This window comes from Caretta caretta, chromosome 1 (genome assembly GCF_965140235.1).
Source record: "Caretta caretta isolate rCarCar2 chromosome 1, rCarCar1.hap1, whole genome shotgun sequence".
NCBI classification, from domain to species: domain Eukaryota; kingdom Metazoa; phylum Chordata; order Testudines; family Cheloniidae; genus Caretta; species Caretta caretta.
Genome location: NC_134206.1, coordinates 256,180,387 through 256,197,007, shown reverse-complemented (window position 1 = coordinate 256,197,007; position 16,621 = coordinate 256,180,387). Strand labels below are relative to the sequence as shown.

General features: G+C 45.7%; 1 protein-coding gene and 1 long non-coding RNA gene across 4 annotated transcripts in view; one reads left to right on the top strand and one right to left on the bottom strand.

The window, feature by feature from the left end:
- The window catches only part of SYN3 (synapsin III), a 289,948-nt gene that overhangs the window by 226,312 nt on the left and 47,015 nt on the right, over positions 1–16,621 (top strand). The gene's annotated exons all lie outside the window — the stretch shown is intronic.
- LOC125627937 (uncharacterized) overlaps positions 1–16,621 on the bottom strand; it is a 97,652-nt gene that overhangs the window by 49,891 nt on the left and 31,140 nt on the right. For 2 of the 3 annotated variants that reach the window (XR_007354119.2, XR_007354120.2), the window contains exon 2: positions 5,200–5,296. This is a non-coding gene — a long non-coding RNA (uncharacterized LOC125627937). Of the gene's footprint in view, positions 1–5,199; positions 5,704–16,621 lie in introns of those variants that run through there. The other variant, XR_012666150.1, reaches the window with a different exon arrangement.

Genomic DNA, 16,621 nt, shown 5'->3' with positions numbered 1-16,621 from the left:
TTCCCGTAAAGGGCGAACGCTTTTCTCTGTAAACAGAGGCCTTAAGCAGACCACAGCCTCCACACAACCTCAGGCATGCCCAGTGAAAAGAAGAGGGTCTATGTGTTATTCCCAATGGAATTTCTCTACTTCCTGCTGCTTGGAATTCCTAGCCACTGTAGTCTCTGCTACACAAGTGTGTGTGTTTAGGAGAGAAAAGAATGCCTCTGGTTGAGATGGTGGTTATGAGATGAAAAGAGATTGATCCCCGCAGTGGTTTCCTCTGTTTCTGTGTGCTTGAAGAGCCCCTTTCTCCTTAAGGCTAGAAAGGGTTAGGATGGAAATAGGATGGAAATTGAAGCCAGTTCCAGTTGAAAATAACTCAGCATATGTCCTCTGTGAATTGTGTTTAACTCACCTGGTAGAACTGCCACCACTTCCAGCCCACAAGGGCAAGCCTGGTTCTCAGGTCAAGGCCAAAGCACACATATAAAACAACCATCTGCTTGAGTCATTGGCAGGATCGTCACCGCTGACAGCCTGAGCCTTTCCCACTTCAGCAGAAGGACAAACTGCTGTCGTAGGCTTGTAGCCTATCACATGAACCAGCCACAAGAGGGCAACAAAGACCCACTCTGTGCTTATGTGGGCTACATATGCACTAGAGCTGGGAGGGAAACAGTTGTCCCATTCCATGAAAGTTTCTCGGTTTAAAAAAAAAAAAAGTTCCCATCCCAAACTCAGATGCAAATTTGAAAACACAAAAATTTACACACACAGATAATCTGAAAAAAAAAACGGATCAGATCAAAACATTTTATTCAATTTTGACCTGTTAAATTTTTAACTATAAATTGACTAAAATTTCAAAATAAAAAGTCATTTCAAACTATCTTTTTTGTCTTGCGAATGTTAAAATGGACACTGACAATTTCAAACAAAGTTTTCAAAACATTTCTGAATCAGGAGATTTGTTGTAACCAGCTCTTCCCCACAAACAGTTCTGGTTTCAATTAATCCATCAAAAAAGCATTTTACAGAAAATTCCTGACCAGCTGTAATATGCACACAGCTAGGCCAGTCCCAAGGAAGAAAGCTGCCATTACATCCCCTAAATTCCACTAACTCAAAGGCAAAATCTAGTCTAGAGAAACCTAGATTTTCTACCCACGGACAAGAGGCATCAGTCTGTGCCACCTAGCAATGGGGAAAAGAGGACAAAGAGCTTAAAATTGGAGCTGGTGGAAAAGCAGGATATATTAGGACACCAGAGGAGAGGTGAGAATGTGATATGAGTCCTGACTTTCTGAGTAAGTGGGTGAGCGTGCGGGTGATGAAAATATACGTGAAAGTTTGTGAACAATGTAGCCAACATGACTTGTGTCATGTTGACACAACGACATATGGCAATGTTAATCCATTGCGTATGTGGTAGCCTGTGAGTGTGTGGACAAAAATCCCATGTGTCAATATGCATAAATGTGAAACTATTGTATGGCATCATATGATATGACCGGAAGACATACACTCACTTCTACCCTTATGAATTACACAGAGACTATCTGCAGTGTGGCAACTTCTGTTTCCCGAATTCTTGTAGTTATACATTCCTCAGAAGCCCTCTGAACACTGAGAAATTAATTATTGTTTTGCTGGTTTTGCTAGTCCTGTGCCTTCAAAAAACTAACAGTCAAACTTTTCAAAAAGTCAAGTGGTGAGTGCCCTGATGTTTTGATGTCTATCTATGCCAGTAATTCCACTGCTCTGAGCACTTTTGGCACAACGGAAGAACACAAAGCAAAAAAAGAAAGGGTGACCCACTGCTGAGCAGCTGCTGGAAACCCAGAGGGTATTTCAAACCTACCAGTGAACTGTGGTATCCTGTACCCTTTACCAGGCAGTGAACCATGAAGATACTGCCTTGTTCCATTGCCCACCTCATCCTGCCAAGCATCTGACAGCTGGCATTTCGGCCAAGGGTGAACTAGAACACTAGCACTATGCCAGTATTTACAACTATCTTGGGATATGTTGGGATGTTACGGATTACTGTTAGTGCCCTACTTTGCTTTGCCTTGCTGTCCTAGAATACAAAAGGCCTGATTCTGATCTCATTGCCTTTAAATGAGTTTCACTGGTGTGAGATCAGAACCAAGCCTGTAGTAGGGTTTGAGTATCCATTGCCCAATGTGTAGCTAGCAGTTCCTGTGTAAAGTTGGCAAGAAGTGGGCATAAACCTTCCTACCAGTGAACTGCACTCACTCTATACTTCTGAGGTGATCCTCGGCTTGTGAAAAGTATGTATAGCTGTAGCTCCATTGGCTGGCTCTATACACTAAAGTGCAAGCACCAGAAGGAGCATGGTTACCAAAAAACTACATTGCAATTTTCACACTGGCTCAAGGAAGTTTGATTTCCATCAAGAGGCCATGCCTTGCACCCATTGACCTTGATGAGCACAGGATCTGGCCCAAAGAGAATGGGAGAAGCACTCAAAGCCTTCTGGGTGCGTTAAGGTCATTGCTGGCAGACAAGGAAAATAAACCGTCTCAGAAGCTCTGGGGCCACAAATAAGAGATCCAGATTCAGAGGGAAATGAGAATGAGGCAGACCCATTGGAAGAAGGATTGGGGGGGTGGGGTTAACTCTTGTGCACTCAGATGTGTTGCAGGAGCAGGGTTCTGGGGTTCCTGGAAGATGGTCCGGGGTGCTATGGTTCATTCAGCCTCATATATAGTTTTCTTCCTTCTGATGTTGCCTTCCTGAATCCCTTCCCACAGCTTTAGAATTTACTTCCCAAATGTTCCAATTCCTAGAGAGTTCCCCTCCTTCCTAGAGAGTAACTTCCTCCCTCCCCGTGTAACATGTTTATTTTGGGAGAGGAGTATGTGATGTTGCATTCCATATGTTTATGGAAATATGCTTATGAGTGTAAATGTAATGTAGCTGGAATATGCTTTATGCAAAATGTCTCTTGTAAGGTATCATTACAAAGCTTATAATCTACTGAGTGTGTTCATATATTTCTATGAATGTATCATTCTTGTATCTGAAGCTAGAAATATGAAGTGTTACTCTGAACTCCTATTGTAACTATGCAAAGTGTGGGCCATTAATGGTGGCTTGGAATCTTGATGGCTCCTGTCAACTAGAACAAATGGTGGTAAATGGCTCTATTTACTTGCAAGCCTCCACCGCATACCTGTGAGCCAGTCCTGGAGGAATGGAGGAGGGCTCACGGGACATGTGACCATGTTACCTGGTATTAGAATCCATCTTTAACCTGGTGCTTTTCCATTTAGAAGGAAGGGTGGGAACCCAGAGAGAGACAAAGGATTCCTGCCTTGTGCCAAAGCTATAAAAGGGGGTGGAACAGAACAAAGGGGGCTGCAGTCATGACAAATCCCCTAGCTACCACCTGAGCTGGAACAAGGACTGTACCGGGGAAAGGATTGGGACCAGATTAGAAAGGAGTCTAGTCTACGAAACATTATTGGAACATCTCTGAGGGTGAGATTTTATCTGTAATCAGTTTCTTAATGTATTAGGCTTAGACTTGCATGTTTTGGTTTATTTTGCTTTGTAACTTACTTTGTTCTGCCTGTTATTACTTGGAACCACTTAAATCCTACTTTTTATACTTAATAAAATCACTTTTGCTTATTAATTGACCTAGAGTAAGCAATTAATACCCCGGGGAGCAAATAGCTGTGCATCTCTCTCTGTCAGTGTTATAGAGGGTGGACAATTTATGAGTTTACCCTGTATAAGCTTTATACAGAGTAAAACGGATTTATTTGGGGTTTGGATCTCATTGGGAGCTGAGTGTATGGGGGTGCTAGAGACAGGAGAACTTGCTAAGCCGTTTTCAGTTAAGTCTGCAGCTTTGGGGTATGTGGTTCAGACCCTGGGTCTGTGCTGGAGCATACTGGTGTGTCTGGCTCGACAAGACGGGTCTGGAGGCCCAAACTGGCAGAGAAAACAGACTCAGAGGTAGTCTCAGCACATCAGGTGACAGTCCCAAGAGGGTCTCTGTGACTGAACCCGTCACACAGTACTCTAATTTGTGAATGAAAATAGGGCAGAAAGAAACCCAAACAATGTCAGAGAGGGGAAAAATCCAGCTTCCCTTTGTCTCACCACTGCACCCAGCAAAAAAAAAAAAAAAATTAAACATGCTCTGGAGGGCTCACCGTCCTCAGAAAGAGGGGAAATACCTGGAGGCTTCCTTAAAGGCAAACACACTTGGAGAACACATGCCCTACCAAGTGAACTCCATACGTAAAGAAATGAAACATTTGTATGCACTCAATGTGCCCTTTAAAAGTCTTTCCCATATTTGGACAGGTGGTGCTAGGGATTTATTGGCCAAAACTATCCGTCGCATATGTATAGCCCCCACTGAATCCATTTCTTTGCTGTGCATCTGCTTGCCTGGATTTGTTTTTACAATTCTCTCACGCTTGAAACCCAAGTGAAATGAAGAGAACTTAAAATGCTTGCATGCCTGTGTTCCCAAATGCTCAGCACACCAGAGTGACCCTGAACGGCATCCTCCTGGAGCACCAAGAAAGGAAATTAAAGTCACATTAAATGTGGGATTAATGACAAAAGTTAGGCAGATCTGAGTTAATACAAAAAACTCTGCTCTCTCCTTAACCCTTTCAACCCACTTGAATGGGACGTTCTAACCACAGCACATGTTACAACCATAGCACATTGGTCTGTGGTTAGTTTGATTCCAGGATGTGGGACTTATTTTATACGGCCATTTGGGGGTTTTTTAAATGTAATGAAGGAATAGAATCTCTTTCCTTAGAAGTTTTTAAGGTCAGGCTTGACAAAGCCCTGGCTGGGATGATTTAGTTGGGGATTGGTCCTGCTTTGAGCAGGGGGTTGGACTAGATGACCTCCTGAGGTCCCTTCCAACCCTGATATTCTATGATTCTATGAGTCTATGAATAACCGATAGCACAGATCAGATTTTTACCTGCCCTGAACTCTGTATTGCCTTAAGCCAGGGGTAGTCAATAGGTGGACCATGGACTAAATCTTGACCACCAGATGCTTTTGAATGGCCCCCAAAACCTTTTTATTTATTTTTTATCTTTATTGGGTTTTTTTTTATTGTTTTCTCTGGTGTCTGGACCTTAACTTGACCAAGAAATCTGGACCTTGACAAAAAATAATTGCCTACTTCTGCCTTAAGCCATCACCTACCTTAATTACCAGTTACCTCTGGCTCGTTACTCCTCTCTTCATCCTATATCTGCATGTGTCTCTCCTACATTTCCTCCTGCATGTCTCAGCTCCAACTCTAAATGAAATGGGAAAAACAGAGCTCCTTATTAAATCCCTGAATCTCACCTTCTCCCTTCCTAGACACTGTTGATACTTCTACTACCCTGACAGTTACCCAGACTTGCAACCATGGTGTCCTCCAATTTCTCTCATGTCTTTTCCCTCTCACATCCTAGCAGTTGCTAACATCTTCCCTGTTCTTCCTTGATAACTCCTCAAAAATGTGTTCCCTCTTCTCCATCTCTTCTGCTAAAACCTCTGGTCTATGTCCCAGTAATCTTTTGCCTCAACTGCTTTAGCTGACTTCTCTGTGGCCTCCTAAATCACACATCACTCCCATGCAGACTATCCAACACCCAGCAGCCTAAGTCACCTTCCTTGCCACTGCTCCAACCACATCACCCCACCTCCTTAACTCATGGAACATCACATTCAAATTCCATGTCTTCACTTTCAGAATTCTGCACAGTTTTGTTCCTGCTTTATCTCCTCATCTCTCATCTTTCCCTACTGCTCCAGCTCACACTTTATGCGCTGTAGTCTTGATCCATCTTTCCTTCTCCCATATGCAATTCAGAACCCTTTCTCATGATGTCTCCTATACCGAGATTATCCTTCCCCATCCGGTGAATCATGCAGACTATCATTCTTCCTTAAGACTTATTTCATTTGGGTTTCCAGACACCAACCCACATTCTACCATGCCTTCTGCCTAATAGACTTGGTTCCATTTTATTAAAAATATAAGAACGGCCATACTGGGTCAGACCAACGGGCCATCTAGCCCAGTATCCTGTCTTCTGACAGTAGCCAGTGCCAGGTGCCCCAGAGGGAATGAACAGAACAGGGCAATGTCAAGTGATCCATCCCCAGTTATCCAGTCCCAGCTTCTGGCAGTTGGAGACTTAGGGACACTCAGAGCATGGGGTTGCATATATTATTATTAGAATATACTAACTCTCTCTCTCTCTCACACACACACACACACACAAACACACATTTTAAAGGAACCCATAACAATATGGGTCTGTCTGTAACAAAGCATATTTTTAGCTGTTGCCACCCTCCTCCTTCCCATATCCTCTCCTTTTTGCTTGTCATCTCTTGCTTTGCTACATCTAGACTGTCAGCTTCAGAGGGGGCAGGGACCTCTCTTTTTATTAATCTGTAAATCACCAGGCACATCTGTGGAGCTATAGAAATAATAAAGAGGAACATGGTATTGTCCACTGAGTCAACAATTCTGCATAGCACTGCTGTCAGCTCATGAGCTAATAAGTTAAAGTAAGGCACACACCCATTCCACATTCCACTGGACAGTCCTGACTTTCACATGTCTAGCCCGCATTTGGCAAAGTCAACTTGCAGGCTGCAGTAAATCCTGAACTTAGTTCAGACAGAAAAAAGATTGCACTGTATATGTCACGGCACTGCATCACAAAATGATTTCTTTCACGTCTGGATTAAATCAGCTTGTTGTATTCTATGGGAAACCCAAAGCTCTTATCTACTCCCTTGCTCCTCCTGTTGGTTCCCCTCTGAATTTGCACAGTAAAAGTGCTGGACACTTCACACTGCTCAAATATCAGGATCTTTTGACTTTTAAGTATATGATTAATATCCGTTATTTTCCCACACGGAGAAGACATCCCCATCACCCAGGCAAAGACAACTAAATAAACAGAGATCTTGTCCTTTGAAATAAAGCATTAGAACTTAATCTTCTTTCAAGGAGTGAACAGAAATTGTACAGCTCCAAGCACAATGGGGCCTCAATCCTGAATGAGGATTTCAGACACAACTGTAATACATGTAATTATAAAATAGCAATGGCAAATAGCAAGAGGACTGGTAATGACACATGGGATGGATTTGAACTGGCATCTTAGAGGTGAGAGGCATGGAAAGTTAATGGAAGATGTGCTCCTAAGTCACTTAGTTGCTTTTGAAAATCCCACCTATGGAGCCTTTAACTTCCAAGTTACCAGTTCAAATCCATCCTCTGGCAGTTAGTTACTGAAATCCACCCCTCACCAATGACTGGTGGCCTATGTAGTCTGAGAAGTGAATGCGTAACACCAGACCAGTTCCTGCTAAGCAGAGGTGCGATTCTGTGCTGCACTTCCAAGAAGCATTTTTGTTTACTCCAAAGAACTATAACATTTCTGTTTACCATCCCTGCTCCCCAGAGCCTTCTTAAAATCATCCGTCATGTTGCTACAAAGTTCTCTGTGCAATATAATAGTGATTGGAATGTAATTGTGTATATTGTGTGGTGGTTTGTAAGCCCTTTGTTTGTTTCCTCCACCTGCTGCCCCTATCCATGGGGTACTCTTCCAACTCCCAGTCTGTCATCCTTTCCTCATTCAAATCCCACCCATGGACTAACTTCTTCCTTGAAGCCCACTGCTAAGTAAAACAAAGCAAATGTTACAGTAAGGGGGAACTCAGGCTTCATCTAAGGGCTTGTTGGCATGGGATGTTACTGCATGGCAAGCCAGGGTGTGACTATACAGTGAACTAGCTTGCTGTGCAGTAATGGCCCATGTGGACACTGCTACATTGCATCAAAATTCCTAGGGGGCGCTTTGACTGATTACACTTTACAAGTAGTAAAGTGCACACCGGGCCCTTTGGTGTGCTGTAGTAGTGTCCACACAGGGTGTTACGGCATGGCAAGCTAGTACACTGTAGATTCACACTCTGACTTGCCACACAGTAACATCCCATGTAGACAAGCCCGAAGATAATTCCTTCCCTTGGCACTCCTGGTTTACAGTGTCTTTCTGTTTTATTCAAGGCAAGGCCTCCAAAGGAAGACTTCTAATAACTGTGTCTGTATCAGGGCTGAGAACACTGTTAGAGTCTAATTAATAATCAATGCTAAGAATATTTCTGTATTTAATGGATACATCCAAAATCTCAGTGGTAGTTAGTGGGTGGGGGGTGGGGAGAGTGTCATAGTTTACAGCCATGTATTTTCAAAGGGGGCTTTATCCAGCCTCTGATTTTGCACACATCGTTTTACATGCACAGTCATTTGCACACAAGTACCACAATATCCGTTATGTCCCAAAATGCAGTTAGTAGATGCAAAGTCCTTGTAACGAAGTAGCTTGCCCAGGGCCAGCCAAGCCTAGTTACTAAGGAGACACACCTGAGCAGGGATCAGCTGATTCCCCTCAAAAGAGCAAAAAGAGGCTGAGAGAGGAATGTTCAGGGCAGGGCCACCCAGATGTGGCAGGGGGAGAGAGGCAGTTTACCCTGGTGCCTCCTTTTGAGACGCTCTCAGGCTCCCAAAAACCTCTGTGTGGCCCTGGCTCAGGGAGACCAGAGTAGAATACAGAGGCTGCTGGTAGCGAGTTGGCCCCAACAGAGGTGCCTGTAACTGGAAAGTGAGACTACAGGCAGGACAGGCCTGGGATTGACCTGATAAGAGGGTAAATGGATGGGTTTGAGAACTTATTTTGAATGCTGTTAATTTAATAAACCAGAACCTGAAAGATTTGTGCATTATTGAAGAAGTCCCTTGAAAGGGGAAACTGAGGCAGGGGCTGCTTGCAGGTCTGCCCTGAGGCCACAAGAGGGCATGCGGGAATCAGTCACCCTATGGCACTGGTGTAGCTGGCAGAATCCAAGACCTTCCTTCCAACAAGGAAGGCATTTTGATGGTCCAAAAGGAGAGAAAGTAGAGGATGTGGTCTGTCTTCTGGCCGAGCAGCAGCAGAGGATTCAAGCATTCCTTCTGCAGCTCCTGCAGAGTCATCAGGCAACCCGGGCGGTGCAGCTCACGGCACAGCAGCAAGAGCAGGGAGATCGCTGTTGTCAGCAAGTGAGGAAGTTCCTGCTGTGTTTGAGATGTGGGAAGCCAGGACACAAAGAGCAGAGTGCCCCAGGTGGCAGTGGGAGCACTCGGAGTGTGCTCAAGGAAGAGACACTCCAAGGGTGGTCTAGAAGTGGAAGGGCCCATCCAAATGTTCCGTGTTGAGAGGTGGGGCGCATCAGGAGGGGCTGCCCCTTTAAGAATTGTAAAATGTAAAAGGAAAAGACGAGGAGCAACAGGCCAAGTTGGGAGCATCCCCCTAAGTGGTACGTCACACATGTCCAACTAGGGCAAGGGTGAAGAAGACACCTCCCCACAAGGTGTTTCAGGTGTGGAGCGGGAGAACATGGGGTAAAAGGGGAAGAGAAAGATGGGGTCTGTGAGACAGGGAAAACCAGGCAGTCCCGGTGAAACAATCTCCAGACCTGTGGATTACCACAGGGAGTACTGTACGGGCTATTAACAGAACCAGATCAGCTCCAGGGGCCCAAACTGGAAAAGGAGGAAAGACGGGCCCTTTCCCAGTGTAGGGAAGGGTCAGAAGGGATGACCAGTAAACTGCAGCGATGGTGAGGGGAACAGAAATACCTTGAGGGCCACATCTGCCCCTACCTCTATCATACAGGACAGTGCAGGAGGTCAGTAAGGGATTTCCCCCACCCACCAATGTATTCTGGAGGGGATTTTTAATCTTCTTCTTCTGAAGCATCAAGGATGGCCATGGCTGGAGATGGGATGTTGAACGGGGCAGGTCAGGACTCTCCTGTGGGACCAAGTGTACTTGTTATACCAATAAAATAAAAACCAGCAGGATCTTATTAAAGGGGAAAAGGCAAAATACCACATTTATTGTGAATACAGACAGAATCATAGTAAGCAATTAGTTATAGCTATAACATTCCATTCAATCTTATATTTATTCACACATTCATTCATACACACACACACACACAGGTTCTATCATAGTTACCAGCCTTAGAGTTGCTCATGCCAAGCCACTGGCCAGGTGGCCTGGACATGAGGAGGGAGCAGGGCCTTGTCAGATGCTCATCTGATGCTCCTGGAAGTTGGTTTGCAGAATCAGACCGCAAAGTTCTCACTTTCTAGAGTCCATTTTTATAGGAATTTCTTCCTATGCCAGTCTATGGGAATTGCTTCATCATGCTGTTGCTGAATCAATCAGCAGATAGCACATTCCTGACAGCTCTGTGCTGCTAGATGTTATCTTGTTCTTTGGTTCTCCCATTCTTGAGGCTGTTGGGTGGATTCCAGTCTGCCCTCCGGGGGTCCTCTGGTTATTTCCACTTGACGCCTTCTTCAGCCGATGGACACTGGATTCTTAGGCTGGCACCTCCCTGATCATTCAGTTATTATCCACACCAAGCATCCATCCACATACATCCTCTATCTCTATTTTAATCACAATTATTAACAAAGCAAGATGAATACAACAAAAGGGCGGGGAGTCTCTGGGTGCTGTTTCTGTTGTTACAGAGTATTGCTTTGAGTCTCTCTCTGTGTGAGTAGTTGTAATTACAAAGAATTGCTTTGAGAACAGACTGTCTTAGAATGTACTAACGCAATTAGCAGCTTGCAGGTTTCACACATAGAGGGAGAGAAGCAGTACCAAAAACCAAGAGACCTCTTAATTAGTAATACTCTGGAATTTAAACTATGGGGAATCAAACTCATTTGTGATTTTAATACAGAACTTCTTTAATATGATCCAACATCCTGTCTCTCAGGTGCGTGACTGACTATTTCTTGCTCATGTGTTTAGAGTCTAAGTGATTGCTCTATGTGCAGTCAGGAAGGAACTTGCCCCCAGGTCAGATTGGCAGTGAGTAACTTTGGGAGGAGGGGTGTTCCCTTCCTCTGCAGTGTGTGGATGAGACCCTAATAGCATTCCAATGCAATAGGGCAAGGGGCTCACTAATATCTGGTAGTGAATTCCAGCTGGCCTGACCAGTTCAGTGTGCCCCAACTCACTAATGTCAGAACCTGTATCTAAAAGGTGTCATGTCAGATATCCATAGAAAGCTAATAGCGTACTGATCATTAATTTTCTTTCTTGGTGTATGTAGGGGGCACAAATTCAAAATTACAAACATACTGGAAATTATGTTATCAAGGTGTGTCTGCTAGGCAGGGCTAAAGTTACTCCACCCTAGACAAAGGAATGTGGTTCTGATACATTGAAGGTATTTCCAAGGTACATTAAGAGACAATGGGAATACAAATTACACAGAAGGTAAACAGGATCATCAAAACAGCAGGGGGAGGAAATTGCAGGAAACAGATCAATTTGCATGATAGCAAACACCCGTGGGGAAAGAAACCAGCACAGAATTTCCTTCACCAGACTCCATGTCAACTTCCACACATCTTGAAAGAACTTTACTATGGCCAGGGGGGTGGCGGGACCTTCAGAACAATCCATTTCAGAGGTTCACTGGACTGTAAAGAAAGGGACAGAGAACTCCAAGTTATCTTTCATCTAAGAAGACAATGGAATTTAGGACTTTGTGCGCGATCCTGACTGGAGGGTGGGCAGCCCATCTTGCTGGAAGGTAGATTGATATGGAAATGACCTTGAACAAAGGCTGTAGCTTGTTTTATTAAGTTTTAGCCTCTAGAGAGAGATATTTGCTTGTAACCATTTCTAACTATCCTTTATGCTGGAACTCACTCAAAATCCTATCTCCTTTGTTAATAAACTTGTCTTACTTTTAATCTAAACCAGCCCCATGCTGTGTTGGATTTAAAGTGAATGTTAACTCCAGTTAATGTGCCAAGCTGTTGGGTATTGTATCTTTAAAGGAATGAACAAACCTTAATATCTCTCTGAATGGTCCAGGAAAGGGCTGAACATTGCAGAGCACATGGCTTGGGGAAAATTTGGGACAGAGATTTTGGGGTCATCTTGCCAGGTGTAACCAGAGTGTGACTGGGATATAACAAGCAGGCCGCTGGAATCAGAATTCCTGAGTCAGAGCTGCGTAACACAGAGACATTCAGTGAAAGCTTGTGCGCTGACTGCAGAGGTGAAAGTAAGCCGGTCCGGTCTGGCGTACCGGCAAGAGCCAGTACGCCGTGCTTGACTGTGGGACCGGCTTCCCCAAGCTGGTGCTTTAAAGGGTCCCAGGCTCCCTGCAGCGGCCAGAGCACCGGGTCCTTTAAAGCACCACCCGAGCCCCGCTGCCAGACCCCTGGGGTAGCGGTGGCAGGGCTCCGGTGATGCTTTAAAGGGCCCGGGGCTCCGGCTGCTGCAGGGAGCTTCCGGCCCTTTAAAGTGCCCCCTGAGCCCCGCTGCTGGAGCCCCTGGGGTAGCGGTGGCGCTTTAAAGGGCCTGGGGCTCTGGCCACTATGGGAAGCCCTGGGCCCTTTAAAGCACCACCCGAGCCGAGCTGATGGAGCCCCAGGGTAGCGGCAGCAGGGCTCTGGCAGCAATTTAAAGGGCCCGGAGCTTTGCTGCGCTAGTGGCAGCCGGAGCCCGGGCCCTTAAAATCGCCCCTGAGCCCCAGGACTCCCAGCTGCCAGCTCTGGGGGTGATTTAAAGGCCTGCTCCCAGCTGCAGCCAGAGCCCTGGGGCCTTTAAATCTTGATTTAAAGGGCCCGGGTATTTAAAGGCCCCGCCTCTTCCGGTCAAGGCCATGCCCCCTGCTCAGGACTCTGGAGTACTGGTAAATCCTTTAAATTATTTTCACCCCTGGCTGCCTGGGAGCATCCTGACAAAGGGTGCTGCAGCAACAGAGCATTTTGAGGAAGTTATGGGTACAGGGCAGGCAGTGACCCAACTCCTCACCTGGATTGCACCCAAGAATGTGAGAGAGGGGTGGGGGCCACTTTCTAGGATTATCTATATCTCATTTAATGAGTTCCCTGCCATTGCAGGGGCCTCGAGCATTGGTGCACCTTGGTCTTGCCTGTGCACAGCTCTGCTGCTGGCACATATTAATCTAGTCTCCTGTGGGCTGTAATACTTCGGTCTCATTTTGGTTGTTGGGTTTCGTGTGCAGCTGCTGGGTGGTGTTGGTGGCCTGTGATGTACAGGGGGGTCAAACTGGGTGATCTGATGGTCCATTCTGGCCTTAAACTATGATTCCATGAAAACAGAGCTGTTGCAGGCTCGGTAAAGGATATTAAGTCAAAGAGAGGATCAGTTCTGGAGATGCATGACCAGGATGTGGAAATGCCTAAGGAGTGGCAAGACAAGGCTGCTGGTGTGAACAGGACATGACTGTGATGCGCTGGGAGAGGCCATTAACAGGTTGCTTTCCTCAAAGGAGAGGTATTAAAAGGTATTGGCAACTTTGGAAGAAGCCAGGCAGCTGGCCTGATAGGAAGGGACAAGCCAGCCACAGATAAGCAGGGCTTGGAGCGACAAATCAAAATGCTCGTGGGCAAAAGAGATGAGCTTCCTCTCCAAATAGCAGAGATGGACACAGTTCAGGAGAGAGAGCTGTTTCTCTCCAAAAGTAGTCAGATGAAAGGAGAGCTGGGTAGAACTTGCCCTGTGGTGTGCAAGGATCTAAGTGGGGTAGGAGGATGTAACAAAGTGACTTGTCCCTTCAGGGCTTGAGACCTGGGGCCAGCCAACTCTAGTTACTAAGGAGGCACACCTGGGCAGGGATCAGCTGATTCTCCTGTAAAGAGCAGCAGGATACTGCAGAGTCCTGAGTGGAGCATAGGGACTGATAGGAGTATATAGGCTCCAGCAGAGAAATCTTGAACTTGGAAGTGAGACTACAGACAAGTGAGACTACAGGAAGGAAAGGACTGGGAGTGGCCTGATAAGAGAGTAAATGGATGGACTCAAGGGAGAACTTGAGAACTTTATTTTGAATTTTAATTTAATAAACCAGAACCCTAGAAGGGGTGTAAATGGGCAAACCGGTTTGTGCATTATTGAGGAGGAGCCCCTTGAACAGGGGAACTGAAGCAGAGGCGGCTTGCAAGGCTACCTTAGGGCACAAGGGGGCATGCTATGACAGTCACCATTCACATGCGAAAAGGATAATACACCCAAAGCAGTACACTCAAAATTAGGGACCATAATTTTGCAAATTTGGCCCATGGTGTCATCAGTGGCCTATATTTTATGCCTACTGCATCGTTGCAACAGAATGTGGCTTTGTTGAGGCCCAGTTCAGCAAGGTACTTAAGCATGTGCCTAACTTTAAACCAGCCTTAACCAGGGGTCTCTAAACTGTGGTGCATGCCCCCTGGGGATGGGGGGGGGGGCAGAGGAAAGTTTGGGGGGTGCACAGCAGGGCCCAAGCCAACCCCCAAGGAAGGGAGTGCCACCAAGCCCCACTCTGGTCTCAAACCAGCTCTGACCCAAGCGGCAGCTCCACTACACCCCCGCTCCGCCCCCAGCCCAGGTCCAGCCCCAGCCACAGCTCTGCCCTCATTCCCTCTCTGCCCCCAGCCCAGCTCCACTTCTAATCCAAGCTCCTCCCCTCGCTCCAGTTCTGCCCCCAGCTCCACCTTCAGCCCAAGCTCTGCTGCTGAACCAATTGTGCCATAATGGAGGGGGACCATGGACAGTTAAGGAGGGGAGGCAACAGGAAAAATGTGGGTACCACTGCTTCAAACCCACAGTAATCTCCTGGAAGTCAGCAGGACCACTCACATGGTTAAAGTTAGGCTTGCCTGCAAACCTTATTCCATCAAAGGCTGAGTGTAAGACAACCCTAGAATATATTTTATAGCATTTTAATGAAAAGCATTGTTATGCAAATGAAGTAACATCAGTTGCAGGATGACTGGCCAAGTTATGTCTGATGTCACAATCCCATCCCGTAACCCACAGACATTCTGTACAGTACAGACTGTACCCCAAGCTTTTCAACAACTGTGCACATTTTAAACACCATCCAAAGTTATTTTCCCTGTTTGTCCACAAAAGAGACTCTTTAAAAATTAAACATGTTGAAGGACATTGGTTTATTTTGTGCATGATTACAATACAGATATGCTTTTGTTGTTAAACTCTTGTGTTGTCATTTGAATGCGTAACATACCACCCAGGACAACAGTGACTAAGGCTGTATAAATATACAGCTCAGGGTTCTAATTATTCCAGTTCTGCTCTTGTGATGTCATCTGACCTTCTTGGGCTCTGTGTGTGTATAGCCTTACAGCTACCAGTTTTATACTTTCTCTACCCATTTAATCAATCTGTCTGTCTATGGTGCCTAGTTTGCTAGCCTTCTATCTAGATAGATATGTAGAGGAGATTTTGGGGTGAGGACCAGATCCCTATCTCATGTAAATTGGCATAACTCCATTGACTTCAGCAGAGCCTGGCCAGTTTACACCACTTGATGCTCTGGCCCATATATACAATACAAAGTGATTACAGGCTCTTGTTGCTTTAACAGGCTTGTTCCTGTGAAGTGCTGAGTGCTTACAACTCCAAGTGACTTCAGCGGTACTCCGTCATCACCAGGAACTCTTAATAAAAATACAGCTTCATAACACCAAAAAAAGTAAAATTGTCTCCCTCTTTCATTGAGCCTTCCTTGACACAGAAACTATCCTCAGCAACTCACCACACAATGTCATAGATGAAGACAACACCCAATTCTATATTTAGGGCATAGCAGCTTCCTGTCCATATAGACAATTGGTAATTAGCACAAGAACAATTCATTTCTCTATTTCCCCACTTAAGCAAATAGGAAAGCCATTTATCTGTTCAACTTCAACTCACTGCCACCACCATATCTGCAGGTTAACTGTTTAATTAATCCAGCTCATGCTTCATGCATTTAAATAAAGACAAAATGCTCTAAATCCCATTAAATTGGGCAAATGTGCAATAAAAATACAGTGGAGTGTATGGCAATGGGGGGGCATTCAGGTGACTTAAATGCACTAGTACATGATAAGGTGCCGGATGATGGTATCACAGAGAGATGCAAAAATGCACCCTATGGTGCGGGGTTTAAGTGTGACGTCCACAAACTTTAGGCAGAGCAACATGAAACAAGGTACGGCATTCTAGTGTCATATATGGTACATATTAGGCTCTTCACAGTCCTGTAAGAAAACAGGCCCAAAAGACTACATGTTTTAAGGCCCCGATCTTGTCAGCTGATCTGTGCAGGTGCACACCTACACCTGCATGGAGCCTTACTGAGGGATGGTTACACCGTGGCGGGAGCCCTGATGAAGTCAGTGTAGCCCCCTAGCGGTGTGCCTGCATAGATCAACTTGCAAGCTCAACACACAGACAAGAGGCAGTGAGACAGAAGGGACACAAACAATGTGAGTTTTTGTATTATATTATTTAATCCCTGCCCTCGCCCATTCTTTTGTTCCCCCTTTCAAGATATTGTGAATTTGGAGGCAAGAGAGTGAGAGAAGACACCATAAGCGGCGTGTAAACTGCCAGCTCGGGAAGGCTAGCCCCCAGCCCTGCCCCTTCTGCCCAAGGCCCCGCCCCTTCCACTCCCTCTGCCCCCTGATGGAGCCAGGAGCCCCCGCACCGCGGCCACTGGCCCCCTGCCC